The sequence below is a fragment of the Hermetia illucens genome, chromosome 2, assembly GCF_905115235.1.
Source record: "Hermetia illucens chromosome 2, iHerIll2.2.curated.20191125, whole genome shotgun sequence".
In the NCBI taxonomy this organism is placed as follows: Eukaryota; Metazoa; Arthropoda; class Insecta; order Diptera; family Stratiomyidae; genus Hermetia; species Hermetia illucens.
The window spans coordinates 67,191,560-67,219,301 of NC_051850.1; the positions used below are offsets into that span (position 1 = coordinate 67,191,560).

Here is a 27,742-nt window from a genome sequence, read left to right on the forward strand (position 1 = left end):
TTTTTTATATTCAATCTTGAACAACCCAGTTTGGCTGCACCTTCATATCAACAATTCTTTAAATTTCTCTTAAGATTTAATGAAAAGGTGAATGTGGCTATTCTCAACCAATCGTTTAGTGGTCTAACAACAGGCACAGCTACCTAGTTTTATTTTTATTTAGGAAGAGTATGATTTGAAATTCTACAGTTATGTAGACCAAGAAAAATGTCAACAAGGAAGAAACCACGAACACACAGGTCGTCAGTCTTAAAAACACAAATTTAACGCCTTCTATTCCTACATTCTACTGCTAATGGAAAGCGATAAAAAAGATGATAATTAACTGTAGAATGGAAATAAGTCTTCCACAAATATCTATATACAAACACTAAAATGGTGTGGAGGTTTTTGAACTCCTCAATTAACTGATTTTAGAAGAATAAGATACACAATTTTAATCTGCATATATCGATATTTCGGATAAAAATGCAAATGCTCGTTAAACAAAAGAGAGAAAAGAGCGATAAATAAATAACAAATATATACTCTTGATCTTTGCGCCCTTAAATGTAATAATAAAATAGAATGCTGCTGTAACTTCGTAATTCGTTTGACTCAACAAAAGCAACTGCATTCCTATGAAGCGCTAAAATATGAGGTTTACACAAGCAAAATATTCAAGACATCTCCATAAGAGCCATTTACGCTACTCCGAAGGCGAGAGGTGAGACAGCGTCCGAAGAGTTGCCTCTATCCTGACCACCAAATTTGTGTAATCCCAAGTACTTACAGGTGATCAGGTTATCATTTTATCAAATATCAAACATTACCGCTTACTACCAACAATGCAGAAAAAAATTGGTTCGAAATCAACACACATCACACATCATTACATCACAGCAACACCGCTGTAGATCGAAAATTGTCTCTCTTAGTGACTAAGAAACAAGTTCAAATAATAAGAGGACTACAAAATCTATTTTGTGTTAATTGATATCCGATCAACTTATATTAATGCAATACTTTAGAAGATTTATTACAAATTCTATTATTGTTAACATAGTACAGGAAACTAACATGCATATTTCCTAGAGACCAAGGGGGCAAACTAAGAGATTGCATAAAATAGAATGTGTGATAACCTACGTACCCAACTTTTTTGCTTATAAAATTAAATTAACTGAATTCAACTTAAGTGCATTCGGAGAAAAAATCAAAATCATTGTTTGGTACAACACCGCAAGTTAATCCCCGAAAACTGTTAAGGATTTGAGAATGTTTTTGGGCATGTTGAACTTCTACCGTTGTTTCTTGCCCTAGGCCGCTCACCATCAGTCAATCCTTAATGCCTACTAGGCGGAAGACCAAAACCTCCCGCGGATTGTGTGGCTCCCAAAGGCTGTCCAGACATTTCAAATCACCAAGCAACATTTGGCGGATGCTACACTTCTAGCATTCCTTCAGCAAGATGCACCCCTAGCCGTATTTGTCGGTGCCTCAGATATTGCCGTAGGTGCTGCTCTTCACCAAAGAGGGAACCAAATCTGGCAGCCGTTAGCTTCTTTTCCAAACAGCTGAATCCCGCTCAACGGAACTACAGCACCCATTATCGAGAGTTGTTGGCCCCGTACATGGCAATCAAATATTTCCGGTATTCCCTTGAAGGCAGGCCATTCGCAATGTTTACGGACCATGCTTTGAAACAGAAGCCCAACAAAGTGTCGGCTCGTCAACTTTGGTACTTGAACTTTATCACGCAGTTCACTTCCAATACGTGTCTGGAAAAGATAACGTAGTTGCTGACGCTTTGTCACTTATTGCACAGGTCAAGCTACCCCCTACGTTGACTTTTCGGCAATCGCCGAGGCATAGAAGGACAACGCAGTTCTCCAGAGCCTGATGACCAACTGCAAATATACATTTAGAGAGTTTTCTACTTTTGACTGAACATCACGGTTTTTACGATCTAGGGCACCCAGGCAGTCGAGCACGGAATCAATTAATCGCCGCATGACCGTCCATGAACAAGGACATTAATTCTTGGGCCAGACAGGGCATCGCATGCCAGAAGTGCAAGACTACAAACCATGTGAGGGAAGAAGCGTGTTCCCTCGATCCACCAAGCGTTTCCACACAATCCGGCAGGCCGCACCCTACTTGGTCGCAGGTCCTTCCGCTCGTTCTACTTGGCCTCCGTTTGTGAAGAATTTACTGTAAGTCCCGCGGACCTGATATATGGAGAGAACCTGAGATTCCCCAGCGACCCAGTATTCGACATTAGGTCAGGACTCAACACTACCGGTTTGATGCGTCTGCTCAGCGACGCAATGCTGAAGCTGATGCCGCCACCACCCACCAAACACGTGAACCCCCGGGGATCTCGAATCCTAATCAGGACGCCCCTTGGAGGCCGCTGCAGCCACCTTACAAGGACCCCTTCGAAGGGGGCACGGTCTTCCGGGAAGAAAGCGCAGCCAGGAGGAGGTACCCGACCCGTCCATTTTGAGCAGCGTCAGCTGAGATGGGGAACCGTGCGTCTGGTTTAGTGGAGCATTGTGGCAGAGCGAGTAACGCACGCAATTGCGAATCACGTTCGACATTACATCAGCAAACAATTTTTTACAGCGAAAATTTCCAATTTCCATTCACAGCTCGTTAGTTAATTCTTCGTGAAGTGAAGAAAACATTAACTGCTTAACACAATTTCTCAAACCACCCAACGTATATTCCTCTTAACACCAACTTGAATGGAATTAACATTTTGCGTATTCTTTAGAATGGCAAAACTCTTACCATATTTTACTGAGTTCGGGTCTCCTTAAGCCAAACTGTTGCAATGGGTCACGAAGGCAACCGCCGAGATGAAAGCTCACGCTATCTTACACTTCCAATTAACGTAATCCACCGCGACGGTGAATCGGCCACGCTTCAGCTCCATATACCACGACTTCAAGATATCAACAGTTGTGGGTCCCGCGTGGAAAATTGCCTTCCTCGTGCGCTGACTCAACCCTGGTCGTGTCGGCGGCATTTTCCGTAAAGCATGTCATCAATGGAGAATGCTTTTATGGCATTTATCTGTTTCTTTATTGCTACGCAATGCAAATGAATGAGACCTTCCTTCGTGCTCATATCTTTGTCAGAACGTGATAAGATACCACCTAAATTATGACAAATCGTGATAACTAGACTAGACGGATGTGAATTAGCGTGGAATATTGAAAACAATTTTGGAGTCATTAGATTAATTTTAATTGAAAAGATTTTAATGGTTGTTGCGGTCTATTACGGGGGATACATCCGGTCTAGAGGAGAATTTAGCTGAGACTAAAACTCAATTATTGGACGAAAAACGTAAAAAATTAATAACAATGCTGATCAGATTATTTAATTTTAGGCCCGCACCCATTTCTTCTATCTTTTTACTGAATCGGAAAATACTGCATAGTTATAAATGTGTTTTTCAATATGACGAATTCTGCGTACTGTAGCGGAATACAGAGACCATAGTATTTCAAATTGGATCCAATGTTAGTTGTAGGACAGAAATATCCCCGAACACTTAGTATTCTTCACACATACATATCATAGCCTACTGGGATGTTCTCGTAGGGTCGAAACAGTGCAACCACCGTTGTGTATAGTCTTGAGGTGTACATTTACTTCTCCTGCAATAGAACATTGTCCCACATTTCTAAAATCGTGATTTATAAAGGAGCTAGATACATAGATGCATTCGAAAGAAGATTTAGTAGAATTTTTGAAACAAACCTACAAAAGGGGTTGTACACCGAAGGTTATTGTCCTCTACAAAACATAGAGAAGAGGAAGCAGCATTGAAAACTGGTTCCCAATTAACACTGGACCGTGAATCCTGTCTCATATGAATTTTCTATAAACGCTTCAGTAACTATGAAAATGACAAGTTCGCAGTAATTGAATGATACCTTTTCGCATCTAGATATCACAAGCCTGATCATTTTCAAACTTTGCGAGCTAAATTATCGGCACAAATCATCATTCAGGTTCGTTCTAGAGTCATTCAGGTGCTCATATTAATTATTACCGATCAATCAGCGAATGCTACATTGACCGGAATGAATAAAAATGTAATGGCCTTTCAATATCGTTGGCTGCGTTTCCTTCCCCGCTTGGTGCAAATTGATTACACGGGGTGTCGTATATTTATTTTCTAATTCATTTATGCAAAGATATTCTTAAATCTTCCTCCACTCACCCACTTCGTAGAACATATAAAGATTTATTTTCTAGTTGTGAAAATTAGCAATATTAATTAATCATATGAACTTTACAGCTATTACTGAGATTGACAACCATCAATATTCGTGGGCGAGAGCACACTATTCAACAGCGGCATCGTGGCTGGTGCGATTTTATCTTTGCCTGGGAAGTTCGGTCACCCAGCGATCAGCAGAATGACGAACTTCTTCTCTTCCCTGCGCTAGGGGTATGCACTATCAACTCCGGACATTGACAGTGCCGAGATGTGCTAGCACAGTCCAGCTTATTAAAGAAAACCATGTCAAAATCGATGAAGGAGTAAAATCAACAGCTTCTTCAAAAATCAAAGAGAATTGAGAAAAAAAAAGCAGAGTGTTTGTTGACACTAGCGGCTCAACCTAGTAAGAAATATCAGCAAGAAGTCACGCTAACGAATTTACAATGCAACCTTTTCGATTTTTGTGTTGAAAATAGGAACTTTGGAAAACGCAATATCAAGCTGTCAAACAAAGATTACAACTAGACGTGGACGGAGATGCCATTTATTCAGCTAAAACACCATCATACCAGAAACAATATCAAGTTCAAGTGCAGTATCGTGTGCAGAAGGCAACGGTTGTGTACAGTACCTGGAAACGGTCAAGTATTTGGCGACTGCCGTCCTCGTGCACTCGGGGAGGGCAACTCGAGTTGACAAGATTCATCTGAACTTGGCTCTTGACAGAAAGCCTCATCGTATGTGACCTGGTTCCACGGGAATCGGAATGGACTTTTGCGGGCATATGCTTCAAGAAAAAGCTTGGATTTGATTTTGGCCCGTTATTTGCGGCCCCCTTTGATAGAGTTTCATAGTGGTGGCGATTACGTCAATACCGCTGGTAGAGTTCTCTGTGAACTTGTGAGCAATACTACTGTACTAGTCACGGCAGGGCTCTGATCGTGATCGCCAAATCAATTCGCGTCAGAAGAGGACCGTCAGGCTATGCATACACGGCAAGTACCCATGTTAAACCCCAGGACTTTCAGTACCTGAGAACAGAAGCTCCTGTCCATGAAGGACGAGTTATTCGATTTATCGATATTGACTCGATTATAAGCATTAGAACAGTGCTTGTTCAAGTAGAACACCGTGTACTCGAATAATAATAACACAGGAAGAGCTGGAAAACCTATTTCAGAGTTAAGTGTTCCCACTCCTGCAGACGCATAAATGGTTAATGACGATAGGCTGAATGTGAATGTAAGACTATACTAGGTGTCAAAGTGACGGTAAATCATAAGTGATTGCAGAATAAAGCTGTATTTAACAGAAGTGTGGGCTTTCCTTGATCCGATAAACAGGGTAGGGTAGGGCAATAAGAAGTTAGCATTGCAGCGAAGAGACACTTATATGCAAATCGAAGAATTTGGGCTGGACAAATGTGTTCAACTAATGTTCATTTCGCCAACCACTAATAAAACTGTTGCGGCCGTATATAAATGCGCTATTTAGTGGCACCAAGACAACTCACTTCGACTCGAGTATGGAAATGCTGATGAGCTCTAAGTTTATCATGTATTAAATTTCAACACCACCAACAGTCATGACTGTATCCAGAGAACACGAGAACGGTGATCGCAGAGGGATTTTAGAAGGCATTATGGGATGTTCAATTAGCGAATTCAGGAGAGAACGATATCTATAGATCTGTGAACTACCTGGTGTTAGCAAGTTGCCTGATTTATTGGCGAAAAAAAGAATGATTTTCCGATGAGATAATACTAGGTCAGTGCAGAAAATGGAGCAAGCATGCATTTACACTAATCTTCGCAAATCACGGAAAAAGCGAGTAATTCAATGTTGATCAGAATGTATGAATTGTTGTAAGTCTATCGCGGAATATTGGCATTATTGATTACATAAAAGTCGTTCACCACAAGGAAAAATGACATCAATATTGTCCCCGATACCTAAGTCGAAACTGGATAAGAAAGGGGAGAAGATTGTCCCCTCGAATACATTACTTCAGACTGTCTCGATGCAACTTTCTTTTGCTGCCCATGTCAATTGAGTTCTTCTACCTGTTTCGTGGTTTCACCGATGAAACTCTTCCTTCGTACTAAATTGAAGCCAACAATTTTGGTGATATTCAAAAGTCAAGCATAATTTTCTTTAGGAAATTCCGATATACGCTATCGTATGTCTGCTTAATAATAATAATAATCCATATTGGGCCTTGAAGTGTGTTAGAGCACTTCATTCAAGACCGTAACGGTACACTACAGTACACTGTAGGAGGCAATATGGTCAGCATTGCGGTCGCCCAATATTATTACTCTGAATTGACTCAGGTACTCATTCACAGGTGAGTCGATTGATATCCGACGTCAAATCACGATCCAAATCCCACTGCAACCAGTGAGATTTGAACCCCGACCTTCCGTATGTCCGCCTAATGTCAACGAAAACCTGGTGCATGTTGATTTGAAATTTTCCAATTCTTGTACTTTTTCAACTGAGAACATTTGATTCTTCTTGGGATTCACCTATGATTTTCTCCGTATACGGCTGCAATTTTCTTTTAATAAGTGTTGTCAGAATTTGGCAGGATGTTGAAGAAGATCATCTTTTTAAGCGCAACAAGAGATAATCACAGTTACGGGAAGTGGTTAAATCACAGACCAGTACTTGCGGGCTGGATGTAGTCAAAATCAAAGAAACAGCGAAGTATAAAGCCTGAAAATTTGGCTGATCGATTGGTGACTTCGAAGCAATGGATGTCGAAGGGGGGTTTATTGTAGAGAGTGACTCCGAGGTCTTGAGTGGAGTTTTGACATTAAAAGTGAGTAAAGATTTAAGCGAATTGCGCATAGGGTGACACTTTCTGACATTTAGGGAGAAACCATTAGCAAAGCACCAACGAACCAAACTGTCTAGGTTAGATTGAAGGGAAATGCAGTCAATAGGCGACGATATAGCGGAAAACAGCTTATGGTCGTTGGAATAGACAAAACAGGGACAGGAAAGGAGGGGGGAGGTCGTTAATAAAAAATAGAAATAACAAAGGGCCCAGAATAGATTACTCCCGCCAGAGGGAGGGAACGGGCTGTGTAGCCGTCAAAAGAGACGCGGCAGGATCGATTGGAAAGGTAAAAGACAAGCCGTAGAACAAGTGTTATGGGAACGTTTAGAGACGAGAGTGTACGATTACGTAATGGTTAATGTGTAATGTATTTTTGTCGGTACACTTAATTTGCATATTATTTGTTCGTACGATTAAATGATGCTTTAATTAAATGTTTGCATAACCAATTTGTAATATTACGGTCGCATATTGCATATTTAACTTGTATGTTGTTTAGAAATGTGCGGATTCAATTGTACATAATTGTGCCAGGTCAGAAATATTTCTGTATTGATTTGTTTAGGTTATATTTATAAGTTCCGGGCTCACCTAGAATCGGGTAGAATTGTATATAAGCACATGTGATATTAAATAAAGTACACAGTTCCTCTCAAACGCCCCGCATCGACGCCGTCCTAGCCCGTCATGCCCTCAAATTCCTTGAAAAAGCCATATCCCACCCAAATCCACTTATCTCCCAGGCCATGCAGATCGAGATCGTCGAAGAGAATCTTCTACGAACTCATCTGTTCCCACAAATCCTCCTATCTCTCTAGGCCCGTAACCTTCTTTTCGACCCCGGCGGTAGAGTAATCTTCTACAACGGTATCTACTCCTCATCCCAGTTTGCAAAACCTACCCATCCTTAGCGCCACTCCTAACTTCCTTTCCCAAACCCCTCCCGCATGCCCCCCATCCCAACCCACATCCTAGTTCCTTCCCTGCCCGCCCGCTTTTATACAAAAATTCAACTAATGGAGGTTTTTTTCGACTTTTCCTCCAGAGTACTTATTATGTATATTTCCATATATTCTTTAGTGATAAGTTAGTTTAAGCCATAGATTATACCTTAGATTAAGCTAGGCTGTTAAGGTAGTATATAAGTTAGGTTAATTTAGAATTGTATGTTTATAGGTGTAATAAAAATATTTGTTTTCGGAAATAAAGTACACAGTTCAGTTTAACGATCACGAGGTTTCATTTAGCATCTCATCAGGTCTTCGTGGCACTGAAGCCAGTTTTGTTACGGAAGATATATGTAACAAACAGAGGATTTGGACAGAAGTATCTTGTGACTTACTGTGTCGAAGGCTTTAGCAAAGACACTTACGGTGGTGAACTTACAGATTTAGCGACAAAGTTAGTAAAACCGAGTAGGTTGGAGGCAGTGAACGTACGAAGCCGTGTTGCTCTTTCTCTATGTAGTGACCAAAGGGAGCGGACAACCAGTCACTGACATATCTTTCCAAGATTTTGAAACAAGGGGAGTGGGGTGAAATGGAATGGTAATTCTCGACAAAACTACGATCACCACTTTTATGAATGGGGATGATGAGAGCCTCTTCCCACAGGCCAAGAAAAGGATTCTTTTCGCGGGTTTTGTTCAAAATAAGGGATATTGGAAGGAAAGGGGACTGACTAGTTTTAACCAAAACAAGTTTAGAAGACCGTCGTAGCCAGGGCCGACCTTGGTATCAGGTTTGCCAATGAGGTACTTGACAAGGAAAGGGGTAAGGAGGGGAATGCTAGGCGAAGCGGGGCAGGCAGCGCAGAGACTTGGGAGAAAAGGGAACGTAACAGGGAAGAAGATCATATAAAGTGGTATAGAAGATGTTGAACGCTTTGTCACACGTTAATGGAGAGAGAAGGGGAATCCAGTTGATTGTCGCCAGGACTAAATTCAGAGCTTCGAAGTTCGCCTTACGAAATTTAAACTTAGTAGGCTTACGCGCGACAGGGGTATGACGTTGGGATATCTGAGCATCAATCTCGAGAGCAGGATGATGGTCGTCATGGGCAACATACGATTGGGAAAGCAACGCATAGGAAGGTTAGAGAGGACAAGATCAGAAATCCGATGCAAGTGGTTTCTAGAAAGGTTAAATTGGAGGGCGGCACAGGAGAACATAAAAGGGTAGGTGGGGTTATCAAGGAGAGCCACGAGAGCATAGGAAGATTAACGTCGCCACAGAGGATGAAAGGAAGTGTGGGGAACAAAACCATTAGGACTTCGGATAATCTGTCGAAGAAATCCTCGAGAGGCTGAGGAATTTAAGATATACACAGTATATGATAAAAGGAAATGATGACTCGTACGGTGACCGAATCGTAGGTGGAGGAGGAGGAAGAAAAGATGATTTCGACATGAAGAGGGCACTTAACAGTTATTAGGGTTCACTGGTTGTCTTGCCAAGGGAAGTGCAGTGTCTGTCACAAAAAAAAAAAAAACAGAGTAACTTTCGAGGAACTCGGAATCTAAAATCCTGTCATCCAACCAGGTTTCAGAATTGTGGATCACGTGATGATGGAATGCTAGACCCATTATATTTTGGTAAAATAGTATAAAGTTGTGAAAAGCATTTAACTTTGGCGAGGCAGTTGAATGAAGTTGAAGAGTTGGCGAAGACTCCTTATTGCCACCAGGAAGATTGGACGATAGCATTGAAGTCGTGTGGATACATCACTTTGAAGGAAGCTGTTACTCAGCCAGGAGAGCCATCTTTCGTTTGCCTCACACATGAGAGAGGTGACAGAGTTGAGTTCGGAAGTGGTCTCGGCGTCTTATAGACTGCATACTGAATCGACGTAAGTCGCCGTGTGTTAATGAAACAGCGGTATCGCATCAGGCGGTTCAACGATAGGTAACATTCGGAGAGAATTTTGAACGGATGTCTGCGAATATAGAGGGAATCCCCAGAAATTTAGCGTACAAGGTCATACTTCTCGTTGTGAACGCAATCACTAACACAAGTGTTACTTGTAACCCAGTACCGCGCAAAGCTATTTACAATTAATTCTCAATCTCGCCCTTGGTTTGAAACCCATTCAGCATGGATGTCTTTATTCGTCTTGTGTTTGTCTCGGGAATGTGCGCTGGTCATCTGCATAGTGTTAACTGAGATGATATTAAAACCGAAGCACATACTCCCCTAAGTAGTTATCAGGAAACACTAATAATGCTATGAATATTTAGTAATCAAATCAAATTAGATACTTTATGATAGATAAATAAACAAATAAATCATCAAAACTAATAAGCCACAAATAACGCTACTTCGAATAAATGCGTTTGGAGCGTTTTTGAATATGAATGAAGTGAGAACTAGCAATAAAGAAAATAAGTTTTACAGGAAAACACATCCTATAACAAGACCCAAAATCTGAAAAAAATCTCAAAAATATATGGCATATCTGAAGGAGCGAAACACTACACTTAGATCTGTAGAATCGCAGCATGTTGAAATGCGAGTAGAAAAAATCGTGTGAGTGACCCATATTCAACATTAGAACCAAATAGAGTCAACACCAACAAATAGAGTCAATCGATAAAACTAGTCGGAATAAACCAACCCACGTAATCATTACTTGGAAGACAAACTAGATATATGTCTGGGATATTTAAGATAAGAGCCGAAACCTGGCTACAGGGAAAAGGGCCAGGCACTTTCAACTTTTCACACTCCTTCATCGTGAATGGGCCTCGCGTTCGCGTTCATTACGCATCTTCAAAAGTTATAACATTTTCTGCAGATAGAAACTGACAGAAGAAGCTTTTCGACATCTGGATTATCCAAATCAGCAGAAGGCGCGACTTAAGAGGCTTTTCTAGCCATGAACGATTGTATTAGCAGTCAGAGATAGGTTAAACAAATCCAAACGATTATTGACTAGGAGATTGGAAGTTGAAGATACAAAGTAGACTGCAGAACAGCAAACTTATTTTCAAATATGATTTAACACTAAACAAATATTTACAAATCAACCACATAAACCGAGCCATAACTTCCTGGAATTGTTAAACACAGTAAATTTTTATTGCATGTTCAATATGTTTGAAAGTAAAACATCTCGGCATCCATAAAATCAATAAGAGATACATCTATTCTCATCAAAGCGCCTTCTAACCATAAACGTTGAGCTTTGCACTAAAGATCTAAGTGAGAATTACGCACTGGTGCCGGCCCACTGGTTAAATAAATCACTTTGCATTAAATTGATCTGCATAAATTAGCGCACCGAGCTGAGAATAGTTGCGAATTGCTCCAGACCTCCAATTTATTTGTGTTCCGTGTGTTGCCTGCTCCTCGTTGCCACGATCATGGTCATGGAGCTCAATTTGCATATGTGCCCCCAATGCATGCACCATGGCTTGCAGCCATATATGAATTATTAGCTAGACTGGACTTAATCGTAGTTATTACACATGGCTGCAACGTCGTCAGTTCTCAATAGGGCGGAGTTGCGTGTCAGAGTTTTAGATTTTTGCTTTGAAAACCAGAAGGGGAACACATGATTCCGCTCAACTGAGAACCGCCAAAACAACAATGAAACACTAATTATTCTGTTCGCTCTTTAATGATATGTACGGCCGCAGTTACGGGTCGGTTTTGGTATACTGCCTCAGAAATTTATCACAAGTTCTGCAGGTTGTGGCTGGCGGTCAAGAAGATAAAAAATATAAAATAAGTCGAAAACCGAAAGCTTGGCACTTCAGGTAGGAAGCGCTTTTCGCACTGCTTATATTATGTAACAGGCTATATTTGCAGAATTTTATGATTCTCAGATGGGACTAAGGGGGGTCTTCCAGTCAATATAGCAATGTACAGGTATTAACTTCATTCGAACAGATATCGGTATGAAGGATATTTTGAAACTACATAGGGGTCGCCTTATGATTTTTTCCATCCTTTTCGATTGCGTAGTTTCTGAGAGAGACCTTAGTATAGATTTGCATTTTTTAAAATCACCAACACTTCCCGCCTTTATGATTGATGTCAAAACTAAGAACTCCTTAAAAAAGTAGTAATAAAGCCATTTCGTTTGATAAGCCACATGACTTCATTTAACGAAAGAAAATCGTAGATCCTTTCTTCACATAAGAACCTCCCCTCACCTCAGCGTAAAATTATTTTGTTTTTGCATGTGTCGGAATTTGCAGCTCCAACATTTCTACCAAAATTCGTATCAATAGGTGGAACGTGTAACAGACAAACGGGGGGATATACCGCACACAGCGAAGATTCTGCTTCACATAAAGTCTTAAAAAGGGACTAGGTATGTATTTCTGCAGCGTTTCTAGCAATTAACATGTAAATAAATAATGTAAATAATGAGACAATTTTATTTCCTTTTCCTTCTGACATTTTGTTTATCATATGGTTCCGGCATTGTTTCAATTTGGTAGGGCAGATTCTTCAGTTGATAAATGCAATTCCGAGTACTATCGTTTCATAACGTCTTAATGTCATTAATAAAGATGTCATTCTTGAAATGATTAACCAGGCATTGCTAGCTTAGTGCAAAGATTAAAACGCTCCCTAGTTATCCAATTAGCACAACACTAAGCCACTTGCAATCTTTCTTGAAAGATGTAGAAAACGCCGCATTTAACGAAACGCCGATTTCAGGTAAAATACACAAATTTTTTCAGTGAACAACATAAGATCTGAGTTGAAGTTCCTCCAGTACAGGACCGAATATATGCCCTGTACTGTACCTTATATACACGGCTGATTTTCTTATTAACGAGTTCATCACCACAGCTCCCTTTGTTGACGATACACGGTAATCTTAAGTTCACATGCAGACCTGAAACTAGCTTCATTGCAACTGGGATCGCATTTAAGAGAAGCAGAAAACTAGCGTTAAATATGGAGAATGAAAGTTAACGAATCGAAGTGTGTACAAGTAGCTTTCACTTTGCGAAAAGGAAATTGTCCTGAACTGAAGATTAATAACATAACTATACCCCAACCGGAACATGTTAAATATCTGGGAATACAGCTCAATAGAATACTCACCTGGAAACAGCAATAGAGGCGAAAAATCAACAACTTAAAGTTAAGTTCAAAAATTTTCTGTGGATGCATCACAAAAAAAAAACCCACTTTTTATGACCTGATCTACAAATTCGTGCTTAAGCCTGTATGAACTGTTGGGAATTATAGGGCTCTGCCACTCTATCTAATATTAATCTGCTTCAGCGAGCTCAGTCTAAAATTTTGAAATGTATATCCGGTGGTACCTGGTATTTCCGCGACCTTAATCTCCATAAACCCTTAGAGACCAGGACAATCATCACCATCATCAACGGCACAACAACCGGTATCCGGTCTAGGCCTGCGTTAATAAGGAACTCCAGACATCCCGGTTTTGTGCCGAGGTCCACCAATTCGATATCTCTAAAAGCTGTCTGGCGTCCTGACCTACGCCATCGCTCCATCTTAGGCAGGGTTTGCCTCGTCTTCTTTTTCTACCATAGATATTGCCCTAATAGACTTTCCGGACTAGATCATCCTCATTCATACGGATTAAGTGGCCCGCCCACCATAACCTATTGAGTCGGATTTTATCCACAACCGGACGATCATGGTATCGCTCATAGATTACGTCATTGTGTAGGCTACGGAATCGTCCATCCTCCTGTAGGGGGCCAAAAATTCTTCGGAGGATTCTTCTCTCGAACGCGGCCAAGAGTTCGCAATTTTTCTTGCTAAGAACCCAAGTTTCCGAGGAATACATGAGGATTTTGACCCTATGGTGAGACGTTTCGAGCGGAACAGTTTTTGTAAGCTGAAATAGGCTCTATTGGCTGGCAACAACGGTGCGCGGATTTCATCATCGTAGCTGTTATCGGTTGTGATTTTCGACCCTAGATAGGAGAAATCGTCAACGTTCTCAAAGTTATATTCTCCTATCTTTATTCTTCCCGTTTGACCACTGCGGTTTGATGTTGTTTGTTGGTTTGGTTTACGGTGCTGACGTTGCCAACATATACTTTGTCTTGCCTTCATTGATGTGCAGCCCAAGATCTCGCCCTCATTGCCGCCTGCTCGATCTGGATGAAGGCAGTTTGTACGTCTCGGGTGGTTCTTCCCATGATGTCGACATCGTCAGCATAGGCCAGTAGTTGGGTGGACTTGAAGAGAATCGTACCTCTTGCATTTACCTCAGCATCACGGATCACTTTCGCGAGGGCCAGGTTAAAGAGGATGCATGATAGGGCATCCCCTTGTCGTAGACCGTTGTTGATGTCGAGTGGTCTTGAGAGTGATCCTGTTGCTTTTATCTGGCCTCGCACATTGGTCAGGGTCAGCCTAGTCAGTCTTATCAATTTCGTCGAGATACCGAATTTTCTCATGGCCGTGTACAGTTTTACCCTCGCTATGCTATCATAGGCGGCTTTAAAGTCGATGAACAGATGGTGCAACTGTTGTCCATATTCCAATAGTTTTTCCATCGCTTGCCGCAGAGAGAAAATCTAATCTGTTGCTGATTTGCCTGGAGTGAAGCCTCTTTGGTATGGGCCAATGATGTTCTGGGCGTATGGGGCTACCCGGCCTAGCAAGATAGCGGAGAATATCTTATAGATGATACTCAGCAACGTGATACCTCTATAATTGCTGCACTGTGCGATACCTCCCTTTTTAGGCCAGGGCAATAGTGGAGGAAATTAAGGGTTCCTCTCTTTTAGCCAGATTGAAGTGTCACCCCAACACAATGGCTAAGAAAATTTTATCTCATGGAAAATTGCAAAACTACTGAACAGTTGACCCCGTGGACCTCGAAATGCCAAGCAATTCGGCTTGATCCAACCCAGTTACTTCAAAATAAGATAGAAAAGTATAAGAATGTCAAGCTTATTGTGTGGTATATGGTAATCAGTTAAAATTGTCCAGTCCCAAGTACTACTAGCCGTCCATAATAGTAAACCAGGCAGGTTTTTATGATCAGTCCATGCTCGAATGCAAGACTGAGATGAATTGCATCACATGAATAGCTCTTTCAAAATCATATAGTGCACATAAATCTTTCCATTTGACAAAGGAATTCCTACTTAGAGGATTTCAAGTGATCTAGTAGCAAGTCACATTTTTCCTTGTGAACAATCCCATGCAAAGGGCATGCGTGCTCTTTGCCGTAAAAATATGCGCACAGCGGTGATGACACAATACAAGTTCATCTGTATTCTGCTTCACGCAGAATTAGGATTATATTCCTATTAGAGAGCCAAATTTTGGTTTTGATCAGATTGTTTCGCAGTGTTGACCAGAATTATTTAGTTTAGTTTTTTTTTTTTGAAAAACATAAACTATATAATGCAAATCTTATTCAATGTAAAGCTCATTTCACCCTCTTCTTTCTAACTCCCAGAAAGACTATAGAAAGTAGGAATATCTCACATAAGACAGACCATGAGATGTCCCACATATCCTCGCTCCTATGCGCCGTCGGTCCCTGGCAATATGTTTTAACTCACCCCATTATTTCCCAGGAAGCTTCCCTAAATACGGTTGTCGCTCTTACTCAATGTGTAACCTGTCCATTGCCACTTTCACTTTCTGATCAACGTGTCAGTTGTGTGCCCATACACCGACGAAGTTCTTCAATGGCTATTGTCTCAGCTTGGAGCTTCTGAGCAAAATTGGTGATAACATGTGCTAATCCCATATAGCAGAAGATGTCCAACTCTGATTGTCTTCTTTTTCCAGATCCAGGATCATCTTAACCAGGTGCTTCATTCAGCAAGAGACCGTGTTTGAGGAAAGACGACATAGTCCATTGCACTCCTCCACATCCTCCAATCAAGGTAACATAAATAAATTCCATCAATAGCGAGGAAAAAGATTATTTTCGGAATGCACTTTGGACTTCAAATTCCTCTGAAATCATACCTCTATACAGATCATTACGTGGATCGGTATAGGAGGATCCAGACCGGAACCTGACTCGCTCTCTGTTGAACAAGCCTTCAAGCGACGATACGTTCAACGATGGTTTAAGCTAGTATCTTTCCAGTTAAAGATAGCACGAAAATATTCCTCAAGCTGTTACACTCAAGACGAGGGTGTCCTTTTTCAGTATCTTCACGATATTTCCCTACGATTGAGGAATAGCATGAACTCATTGACTGTACGGAAAACTGCCGTAAGAAAATCCATTACGGCTTTACTCGATTTGAGTGCGTTAATAGCGAAGAAAATCTGATTCTATTTGGAGCGGCAGTCCACACATGTAATGGTTTCTTTCCATTATCATCCAGCAAATTTGGAACTTCACCTGATGTTAAACAATTCAAAAGCATGGTGACGTGCTCCTTCCACATCTTCGGCTACTCATCATTGTGGATGAGAAACTTACCGTTAACGTCTCTCATAGGACCATCGAAAAGCTACTTCTACAAGCTCCATTGTGATTCATATATGGTGGTGCAATTGGTATATTTTCGGCAGCTTCGTAATTTTTTGCACTAACAGAGCTGCAGTGCGTTACGTTCACTCCTACTCGCAGCCGTCAACAGTGGTCTTAGCTCCTTGCATTCATCAATCCCCCACCACGTCTCCATAGTCAGCCAGGTCTTGCGACGCTCTTTTGGGACATGACTGACAATTTGATCCGTGCCAGAGACAACAACGCTTTCATAAAAATTCTCGAGTGGTTTATTGGTGGATCGCGGAGACGCAAAATGTTGTTAGACCCCAAAATTCAGACCACCCATCACTTTTGTTAGAACTTTCATAAATTGCGTGTAGTTGCTCTCTAAAAAGCGTCCTTGCTCCTTAACTTGGACTGGAATGTCGTAGTCAAGATCCCTTTCTGCGCTAGCCGCCGGAAACAGTGTAACACCAAATTCAAGCCTGCCGTTGCTAAACTTTCCAGAGTCAAAAGCACAATACCCTAATAGAGTTAGTAGTGCTCTCCAAAGTCCCACCATCTCACTTCGCTTAGGTCTATGTAGAATGTCAGAAGTTGAAGTAAACATTCTAGGGCCCTGGTTACCCTTGTCAAGGAGCGTGCGTATATCATGGAAACCGATCATAAAACCATTTTGCTGGCCCTAGCATTGTTCATGTTACGATGATGAAGTTTCGAAACGTACAAATTCATAGCTTGTAAACTGTTACCCCTTTTGGTCGACTTTCACGACAATCAAGGAATACTTTCAGTGTTTCCTTAAACTTCAACTAAGAGGGAACGACAAAGAAAGTAAGATAAGGATCTAATTCATCGTTGATATTCCCTCCTTCGTCATCGATTCTCGCCTGAACGTGTCCGCTCGAACCACTTATTTTCTGTCTTTTCACATTTAGTCGCAGCTGTTTAACGAGACTTCAGCTTTAACCTGGATTCTAAAGATCTTTCAAGGCAAGTTTAGATGCATCGAATATCGGATATGTGATTTTTGCTAATTACGTGGTATGGATCAAATTACCCAGCCTAACTTCCCCAATCCACTAGCAAAGCAACAATGAGAGCCAGAGAATATAAACACATCCGATATCTAGCCACGAAACAAATCCCTTTGCCACCAGCGAGATTTGAACGATGATGAAATCCGCTTACGGTTGTTGTCAGCCAACAGAGCCTGTTTCAGCTTTCAAAAACTGTTCCGCTAGAAACGTCTCACCATAGGGTAGGCCAGGACGCCAGACAGCTTTTAGGGATATCGAATTGGTGGACCTCGGCGGCCTAGACCGGATACCGGTTGTTGCGCCGTTGATGATGATGATGAGATTTGAACCGCGATCTTCCGTTGCTATAGCTTAGTGCTCTAACCACTAAGACATTTGGACACGAATAAAAAAAAACCAATCCGAAAAATAGTACATCGTCATGTTAGTGATCCAGGAGAACTTAAGGACATTTAATTAAACTATTTAAACTCGTACTTCTCATTCTGTACATACTCGTACGTACATAGTTGGCCTCTCAAAATCTGCTTATTCACTATACGCAGTAGTAAGTGTAAAATTACCCCCTTTTCTAGATAATCAACCATGATGATTACAGAGGCATCTTACAAAATACACGCTATAATCTTCCTGAAACCTGAATTTCTTCGCTATCGGTGATGATGGTCGCTTCCCAATCATCGCATCGACTGAGCCGGGAACAAGACATTAATATTCTCGGGGTCCACCATGCGGATATCCTTTTCATGGGAAGTTCCTTGGTAATAATTTATTGCTTCCAAATGTATGAACTCCCTTTAAGCTCAACAAACTCAACTGATGGCATTCTTCGATCAGCCACAACAAGGAACATGCATTGCCGACTTTCGCGGTGCTCATTTTTGAAGGACATTGTACCCTACTTAAACTCCATGCGTCAGCATCCAACTGTGGTATAATAAGAGAGTTGACCAAAGTTTCTCCTAAGTAGGCGTGTATTTTTTCGGGGTGTAGCGACTACTCACATCCCAGGGTGTAGACCGATTTAATCCCTTAGAATAATTCTACATATAATAACATCTGACGCAGGATAATTAATTTTTCTTGAGGTTATGACAAGGGCAGAGTTGCACACCAGTGCCATCTACCTTTAATCAAATTCACACTTGATGCTTGGCATGGTTACAGTCAGGAGTGAGTCTGATCGCTTTTATGTAAATTTTCGCTAGACATGAAATTTGTGATCACAAAAATTAGACTAAATAATAAAAGTCCCGGAAAGGGAATCAGAGCTTCATCAGAAATATACGTAATTTACTACTGATGTGGCTAACTCGCACTAGAAAGTTCCAATCCTTCTATCATGGGTCTGTCCTCGCCTCAATATCAAAACACATGAAAATCGATTGGCCATCACACTCCACATTACCGTGAGCACGCAAATATACATATGCGAATACAGCGTATGAGAATATCTAAACAGAGTGCGGAATGCAAATCTAGCAAGTGAAGTCCAACAAGCTGTTTCTAATGAAAACGAGATGCATTGGGAATGCAACTAATCGCCGGCGCGATTATTGGAACGATTATTAGCTCAATTAGCGTCATTATCTTTCATTTAGATCGAGTCTGCATCTATAAACCCGCATTAGATGGACTGCGGGCCATTTTAAGCCCCTGCTGTGGGAGGGGATCATTAATTTGGTTGAACTTTAGACATTATGGATATAAGCTGTGATTATTATACTAATTGCATCTGAGTGTCTACTGCGTACCTAAGCAGAGCAGGTCGCACCTTGCAACCTACTGGGACCCATCTAAATGGAGTTAATTACTTGTCACATGAATGGCTTCAAGCAGAGGGTACGTATGCAGCTCTCCATGACTCAAATTGTGTTGGATTAGTGCCTATGATATTTCTCCTTCAACTGAATGAATTGTAATCCATGTGAGCTTTCTAATTGGATAGAAATATGATGCAAATTTAGCATTGGCAGTTTCAATGTCGTCATGCATGGCTGCGGCAGCTGCTTGCTTCGTTGAAGAGATAAACACAACCAAACCAAAAAGAAGTAGAATGTGAGGGAACTAGCGTCAGGGGCTATCACTCGAGGTTGGAGCAATGGTGGCACGAGATAAAAGCATGAGTCACGTGGTTATCAGCGAAAGCAAAATATATAAATTTAGCTAAGGAAGCTCATCCATTTCTTCCAAATCTGCGTAGATTTAACTGCACTACATTCTTGCTTGAGATACTTTGTTCTAGCGCATGAGTACATTGAATATACAGGTTCCTAGAAACTAATAAGAAAAAACAAACTAGAAAAGTAGGACGTGTTTGAGTTCAACATTTGGAAAACCTTGTTTCAACTAATTCATCACTATTCTATCAAATTTCAGGCACATGGTCGTTTCTTCATTCAAATCTTAGCCCCAAGTCAAACATTTTCATTGCCACTTCGTTTGTTATTATTTTCAACTGCCGTGCAGCGCAGAGTGTTTGAACCCCAACCGGATCCAAGAATGCTTAGTGTACGTCATTGCAGAAATAAGAAATAACATCGATTTTGATTTACATATAATGAGCTATCATGAGAGGAATTCAGTTTCGAGGGGCGGATATTTGTCCGAAGTACACACGTTTGGAAGTGGCCTTAATAAAGCTAATGTTTAATTTTTTCTCACTTCTGTGTAAAGGCGTTCAATTAATTGCAACACTGTGATGATAATAATATAAATAGACACTTTTAATAGGTTTTCAGTAGCTGAATGCTGCCGTTCTGCAAACGGTGTCGGCGGATGCTTCGCCAACGAGCAGAATTGAATTGTTTGCCCAACTCATTTGTAACAATAAAGAGGAGCAGACATGGATGTGTGCCGACTTTTAGTGAACATAGATTCTAATTGAACCCAAAATGGCTTTAGACTATCACTTTATTGTGAGTGTGGGAATTAGCATGGCCCATTCACAAAAAAGACATAATATCTGATATAATAAAAAACTTGTTTCTTTTTCGTTGGTGGTAGTTATTTATTCTTGCGAATTCCGATATTTCGGGAACCACATGTTCCCTTCATCAGTGCTAACAAGTCTGCTCATCAGTAGGCTTATTAGGTATATTTATACTAGTCTAAATCTATACTACATACTATACTATTGTAATTGTGGTTAAATTAGAATTTTAATATTATAATAGATATTTCTGGAGTATCTTTTTCCTACATGATAACATGAGTGGGTAAATTTTTTGGAGAGCACCTTTAACTAGCAGGTAATTAGACATGATACTGCGGAAATTCCAGAATAACTTCGTTTTACAATATTCGCGAGCTTCCGTACTGACAAATCGTCTTTAAAATAATACGTTGAGTAAGTTACCATAGGGATTTGTCCAGATTGTCCTCTCACTTTTAAGCTTCAAAAATGTTTTTGGGAAAAACATGATACTTTATGTGAGTACTCTCAGCGTGAAAAAAAGCAGAGGAGAGCCAATGTGAAACCTACTGCTTATTTTCAGCTTCCCCTACATTTTCTGATAAAAAATAACAGCATTGACAGCTGTCCGAGTTCCAATTTGGGATCAATTTTTATTCTTGTTGTAAGATTTAATTGGTTAAAAGTTAATTTTAATAAATTCCGCTCTTGTAGTGATCGTGACTTTGCGACATGTGCAATATTGCAATCGCCTTGCTCGGTGCTAATATGCAGCATTTCTCCTTGTTCTCACATTTAAGCACCACTGCGCTTCTCCACCACACTCCTTCAAATTTCGTAATTTCCATGCCGACATTAACTTATATTAAACAAGTCGGAATACCGGAAGCTCGTGCTTCGGGTATAAAGGTTTTGTGTTCATCTTATCTAAAAAATTTCAACGCATATTTTTCTACCCGTATACAGCTACAAAATTACGAGACATAGGTACATATTACAGCCGTAGATGTTACGCTCACCCTAAACAAATAAACTGCCTATTTTCGAATACTGTACACATCTATGCACGTATATAAATTGATCGTACCCATATTTCCGATTTACTTCTTATATCTATCTGAATTAGGCTCTACCCGCAAGGTTCATTAGCACGCATATACTATATACCTACATACACACATGTCTCGTTGGAATAATTGATATTCATATCCAAATGATTAAAGAACTAAAACAAAATAATTCTTTTCCACCCAATTCATCCAAACCTACTTCGTTGTGGTATTGACAAATTGATATGTGATGAAGACGTCATGCAGGTTGTAGAGTGCACGAAATTCACAAAAAATTGTAAAGTTTTACCCCCTATAACTTTGTTAATAATAATTGAATTTTCTTCAAACTTGACCAAATTGTGCATTATGTTCTTCGTTATACGTATGCCAAATTTTGTACTTCTGGAATGAACATAAGGGGGGTGCCGGGTAAATTTCTAAAATGTGGAAATATACTATTATTAACTTTATTTGTGCAGATATCGGAACCGGATATATTTTGAGGCCTAGATTTCGTAGAGATGCACTACTGAAATTTTTTTCAGATTTTTCGGTTGGATAGGTTCTGAGAACGAGACCTGTTACACTTTTTGGGGGTCATATTTTGAGCCCTCACTCCCCTATGTTTCACCCAATATCAAATATTGAACCAGTCTCGAAAAGTACTAATTGAGACCTTTCATTTGATACCCCACATGGCCACATTTTATAAAAAAAAATTTTGCACCCTCCTTTCACATATATGGGGAACCCCCCTTAAACTTAACACAAAATGGCGTCGGTTGCTGCATGTAAAGGGAACGGCAGATCACATACTCCTACCAATTTTCGTGATAATCGGTTCAGCCGTTTCCGAATAAATCGGCTGTGACAGACAGACAGACAGACAGACAGACAGACGGACAGGCAGACAGACAGACAGACAGACAGACAGACAGACAGACCTCGGTGGTGGATTACTTGTCGAAATATGTCGCAGGACTTAGTGGTTGATCCATTTAAGAGAAGCTCGACGATAGCGCGATCTCCTCCGAAATCAACCTTGATGAAGGAAGGAAATCTGGGAAGCATTCGGAAGGCTAATAAGTACGTAAGCGCCCAACGTGAAAACCAAGCGGAGGAGCTATGTCAGAGTCCGGAAGAATCATCGTTTGCCCTACTCGGAGGTAAAATAATAGAGTTGTCTGAATTTATTAAGGACAAACACAACGTGCACCAGGCCATCAAAAACATGGTGCGTACCATTCGGGTACTATACAATGGTGCCAAGGAAGAAAAAAACGCCTCGAAGAAATCAAGCGTCACCCAGGCAACACAAGTGACACCCCCTCAACATCCAAAGGGCGGTAAACTTGAAAAAAGGAGTAGAGAGTGCGCGAACGATTCTTTCGGATGCTCACAGGACGCGAAAAGGCAAAAAGGCCTCTCACCGGCAAAAGGCAAGGGAAACAAAGTTACCAACATCGTGGAAACTGCGGCGCCGGCTCCAATTGACCCAAGGGAGGCAAAGCCTCAAAAAGGGACCAAGGAAGCATGGACCAAGGTTGGTGGAAGGAAAAACACGACGCAGAAAAGAAGATTACGGCCCGAATTAATCATCATCTCCAAAAAAGGGGATATGACTTACGCCGATATCCTTAGGAAGGTCAAATCCGATCCTGAGCTGATGGACCTTGGAGAAAACGTCAGCCGAATCAGACGCTCCCAGAAAGGAGACTTGATGATTGAGCTGAAGAAGTCTCGGCAAGGTGGAGAAGTCCTTAGGAGAAGAAGCTCAAGTACGGGCCAGAAAGCAGGAGCTTGTCATCGAATGCAAGGACATTGACGAAATCACGACCAAGGAGGATATCCGTGACGCCCTAGAAAAGCAGTTCGGACCACTTGGCTTGCAAGATTCCGCAATCAGGGGACTGAGGAAGGCATACGGAGGCACGCAAACGGCAACTATAAGCTTACCAACTGAAGCAGCGTTCAAACTGCTGGCGGCTGGGAAAGTAAAAATAGGTTGGGTCGTTTGCCGACTCAGGGAGCAGATATCCCTTAAGCGCTGCTTTAGATGCCTGGAATTCGGCCACATAGCGGCGAAATGCACCGGTGACTGTGACAGGTCAAAATGTTGCAGAAAATGTGGGGGAGAAGGCCATATGTTCAGGGAATGCAAGGCTGAGCCTGAATGCATGCTCTGCAAGGAAAAAAAGGGCGTCGACTGTCGGCACGTTGCAGGCAGCAGCAGATGCCCAGTGTTTAGGCGAGCCTTGAATGCAGTAAAAAAATGAGGTTGATACAAATCAACCTCAACCACTGCGAGGCAGCGCAAGACCTTCTCTCGCAGACCATCTATGAGAAGGGAATCGAAGCTGCCATAATCAGCGAGCCCTATCGCAACAAAAAGAGCGGTGCCTGGGCTGCAGATGAAACTGGCAAGGCGGCAATATGGACGTGTGGAAATCAGGCCATTCAAGAAGTGATGGAGTTTCCAGAAGTTGGATTCGTCAGGGCAAAAATAGCTGGTATCTATATTTATAGTTGCTATGCTCCACCAAGCGCGACGATAACAGAATTCGAAGGAATGCTAGGTATGCTAGTCTCGGATGCAAGAAGTCGAAACCCCAAGATCATAGCTGGTGATTTCAACGCGTGGGCCGTGGATTGGGGCAGTCGCACTACGAACACCAGGGGCCGTATCCTGCTCGAGGCTTTCGCGGAGCTAGATTTGGTGCTTGCCAACACGGGAAACGCTTCCACTTTTCGTGGGACAGGGTCGGGCTCAATAGTCGATCTGACATATGTGAGTACCACATTGGCGAGGAGAATGACATGGTTTGTCAGTGAGCATTATACTCACAGCGACCACCAGGCGATTTTCCTCCAGATCGAATATGGGCCATGCGTCGATGCGTGTTCCCGTGAGGCTGGAAACCGGGGCTGGTCCGTGAAAGGGCTTGAGGAGGATGCATTCATAGAGATGCTATTGGGAGCCCAATGTCCCGGTGGTGCGACCACGGAAAAGGTAGAGCAAATGATGGGACGCATAACAAGAGCATGCGACGCTGATATGCCGAGGCGACGAGTTCTCGCAAAAAGGCGCTCAAACTATTGGTGGAATGAAGAGATCGCGGTGCTACGGAATGCATGTTTTCGTGCTAGAAGGATCTGCCAACGATCTAGAGCAAGACCAGACTACGACGAGAAACGGCTAGCATATGTGAACCTTCGAGGTAGGCTTAAGCAGGCTATACGGACCAGCAAGCGAGAATGCTTCAAGGAGCTTTGCACAGAGGCAGACCAAAGCCCCTGGGGAACAGCGTACAGGATAGTTATGAAGAAGATGAGAGGGCGAACAGCACAATTGACCTGTCCGCATCTTCTGCTCGATATCGTGACGGCGCTCTTCCCCCCGGATAAAGGGGAGCGCAAACAACACAAGCGAGCACTCGACGTCTACACCATACCTGCGGTAACTGAGGAGGAACTTATGCAAATTTGCCGGAGAATTGGTGATAACAAAGCACCCGGTCTGGATGCTGTTCCCAATAGAGCCCTTAAACTCGCTGTTAAGACCAGACCCGACTGGTTTATCAGCGTGTTTGAGACATGCATGATAGAAGGAATTTTCCCCGATCGGTGGAAGAGGCAAAAACTAGTGTTGCTCCCGAAGCCGAATAAACATCCAGGACACCCTTCATCATACCGACCGATTTGCCTTATCGACACGGCAGGAAAGATGCTCGAAAGGGTCATCTACAACAGACTGCTCCCTATCATCGAATACAAGGATGGACTATCGGAGCGACAATTTGGATTTCGTCAAGCCCACTCAACGATCGACGCCGTAGACGTTGTTTTGAAGCTGGCTCGAGACGCGATGTCGTCTAAAAAATGCTGTGCCGTAGTGACATTGGACATCAAAAATGCGTTCAATTCCGCAAGCTGGGAGTGGATAAAAAGTTCACTGGCTAACACGGGTGTCCCTAGTTACTTGACTAAGCTCCTCAACAGTTACCTTTCGGAGAGGACACTTTGGTACGACACGGATGAGGGATCCAAGCAGTACACCGTCACCGCAGGAGTACCACAGGGCTCAGTGTTGGGTCCTCTCCTGTGGAACGTCATGTACAATGGGGTCCTTGTCCTTCCCGTGCCAAAGGAGGCCACGATAATCGGTTTCGCAGATGATCTAGCTGTGGTTGTCGTCGCGAAAGAACCTGAAGACGTCGAAATGTACGCTAACGAAACCATTAGCGCCATAAAAGCGTGGCTGGAGATGGTTCAGCTTGACCTTGCGGAACAAAAGACGGAGGCGGTCTTGATTACCAATCGTAGGAAGAGGAATACGATTAATATTCGCGTTGGTAGTCACGTCATCACTTCGAAGCCGGTTATCAAATACCTGGGGGTGATGATTGACGCTAAGATCAATTTCAGGGGACATCTGGACTATGCCTGTGAGAAAGCGGCAAATACCAGCGTATTATTAGCGCGGATGATGCCTAACATTGGAGGTCCAAGGTATAGTCGCAGATTACTTGTGGCCGGAGTGGTTCGCTCCACACTATTATACGCGGCACCAGTTTGGGAGGAAGCATTAGCGTGTGAGAGTAATCGTAGGAGAGTCAATATGACTTACCGCTTAGTGGTGCTAAGGGTGTGCAGCGCCTTCAGAACAATATCAGGCGAGGCAGCGTGTCTTATTGCGGGAATGATCCCGATAGACATTCTGGCAAGTGAGACACGCTGCCTGTACGAGACAAGGAAAATGAATCCTCTTGAAAAGGATGCAGAACGCCGAAATGCGGCAAGGCGAGAGTCGCTGGAAAAGTGGCAGAAACGGTGGGATGACTCGCAGAGGGGTCGCTGGACCCACACTTTGATTCCCCGTATTGAAGAGTGGATCCAGCGACGACACGGTGAGATTAACTACCATCTGACGCAATTCCTGTCGGGACATGGCGGTTACAGGAAGTACCTGCACCAATTCAGGCTGGATGATTCTCCCTTGTGTCCTGAATGTGGTTGCACACCTGAGGACCCGGAGCATGTTATGTTCCCGCAGAACATCGTCGGGGAAATGTTGAAATCGGAGGAAAACTGGTGTGCGGTGAACACCGCCATCAAACGAATACAAGAAGAACTGGCAAGAGCGGAGCGCGCAAGGAGGACGCGAAGAACGGAAGGCGTGGTCGCGTAAAGCACAGTCCACCCCGCGAAGTAATGCTTTGCGGCGGTCCCGCGGGGAAGGAAAAAGGAGAAAGTGGGGGTGGTTTTAGTGGGTGAGAATCCCACACGCTGCTGCAACCTGGCGCGGCAGTGTCTTTCTAAGATTTCCACCTCCATCCATAAAAAAAAAAAAAAAAGACAGACAGACAGACAGACAGACAGACAGACAGACAGACAGACAGACGGACAGACAGACATCGAATCGATTCTAATAAGGTTTTGTTTCACACAAAACCTTAAAAATCAACTTTTAAAATGGCCAATTTAATTTCCATTTGCATCAGTTTATTTACAAAAACCTACCATCTTGTACCTTTCCCCGAACATCTACAATCCATTTCTATTTAATTATTTCAAATTTGAACACAGTAATTTCCTCATATTGCAAAATGAACGTTGACCTTATGCTTGCATAGAGGCTGGTTCATGCTGTATATTATTATAAGCAACGTTTCTTTCTGGCTACGGCGAGATGGTGCAAATGCTCCAGGCATACAAGCTCGGAAAAACAGTTTTTGCATTTGTTCCAGCGACGTTGAATTTAAATTCAAGGTCGGGGCCAACTAGGGGCTTGCAACGGATGAGAAAGGTGGACCGGTGATCAGCTGGACTCGGGGGATTGATTCGGGACCGTTGTGGAAGTCACATCGTTTTTCTTTTAGAGTTCGGAATTTTAAAAAGGAAAAATATTATACTAAAGTAAAGTCTTCTCTTTCTTTTGCTTTTGTCCCGTTCACAAGCGGGGTCAACCCATCGTGATCGGTTGCGCCATTTTGTTCTAATAAAGACCTGATTTGGATACGGTCGTGAGGATTTCAAATCACCAACCAGTGTTGTTTTGGCCGGCCTTTTCGTCGCCTCCCATCGACTTCGATGTTCAGACCAATCTTGGCTACTGAATTCTCGTTAGCGCGAATTACGTGACCATATCACCGAAGATGCCTCCCTCGCAATTTTTCTACGATCGGTGCAACCTTATATCGATCGCGGATATCCTCATTTCGGATGTAATCGAAGCATGTTACGCCATTTGCCCAA

At 42.2% G+C, this 27,742-nt stretch overlaps 1 protein-coding gene and 1 long non-coding RNA gene across 3 annotated transcripts in view; one reads left to right on the forward strand and one right to left on the reverse strand.

Moving 5' to 3' along the window:
- Positions 1-27,742, reverse strand: part of LOC119647447 (four and a half LIM domains protein 2) — a 258,080-nt gene that overhangs the window by 213,099 nt on the left and 17,239 nt on the right. The window lies entirely within an intron of this gene.
- On the forward strand, positions 19,721-20,515 carry LOC119647450. 2 transcript variants are annotated; one of them, XR_005248875.1, is made up of 3 exons: positions 19,721-19,827; positions 19,901-20,191; positions 20,255-20,515. It is a non-coding gene; the product is annotated as an uncharacterized LOC119647450 (long non-coding RNA). The 2 variants fall into 2 exon arrangements; XR_005248874.1 differs by having other exon boundaries at positions 19,901-20,515.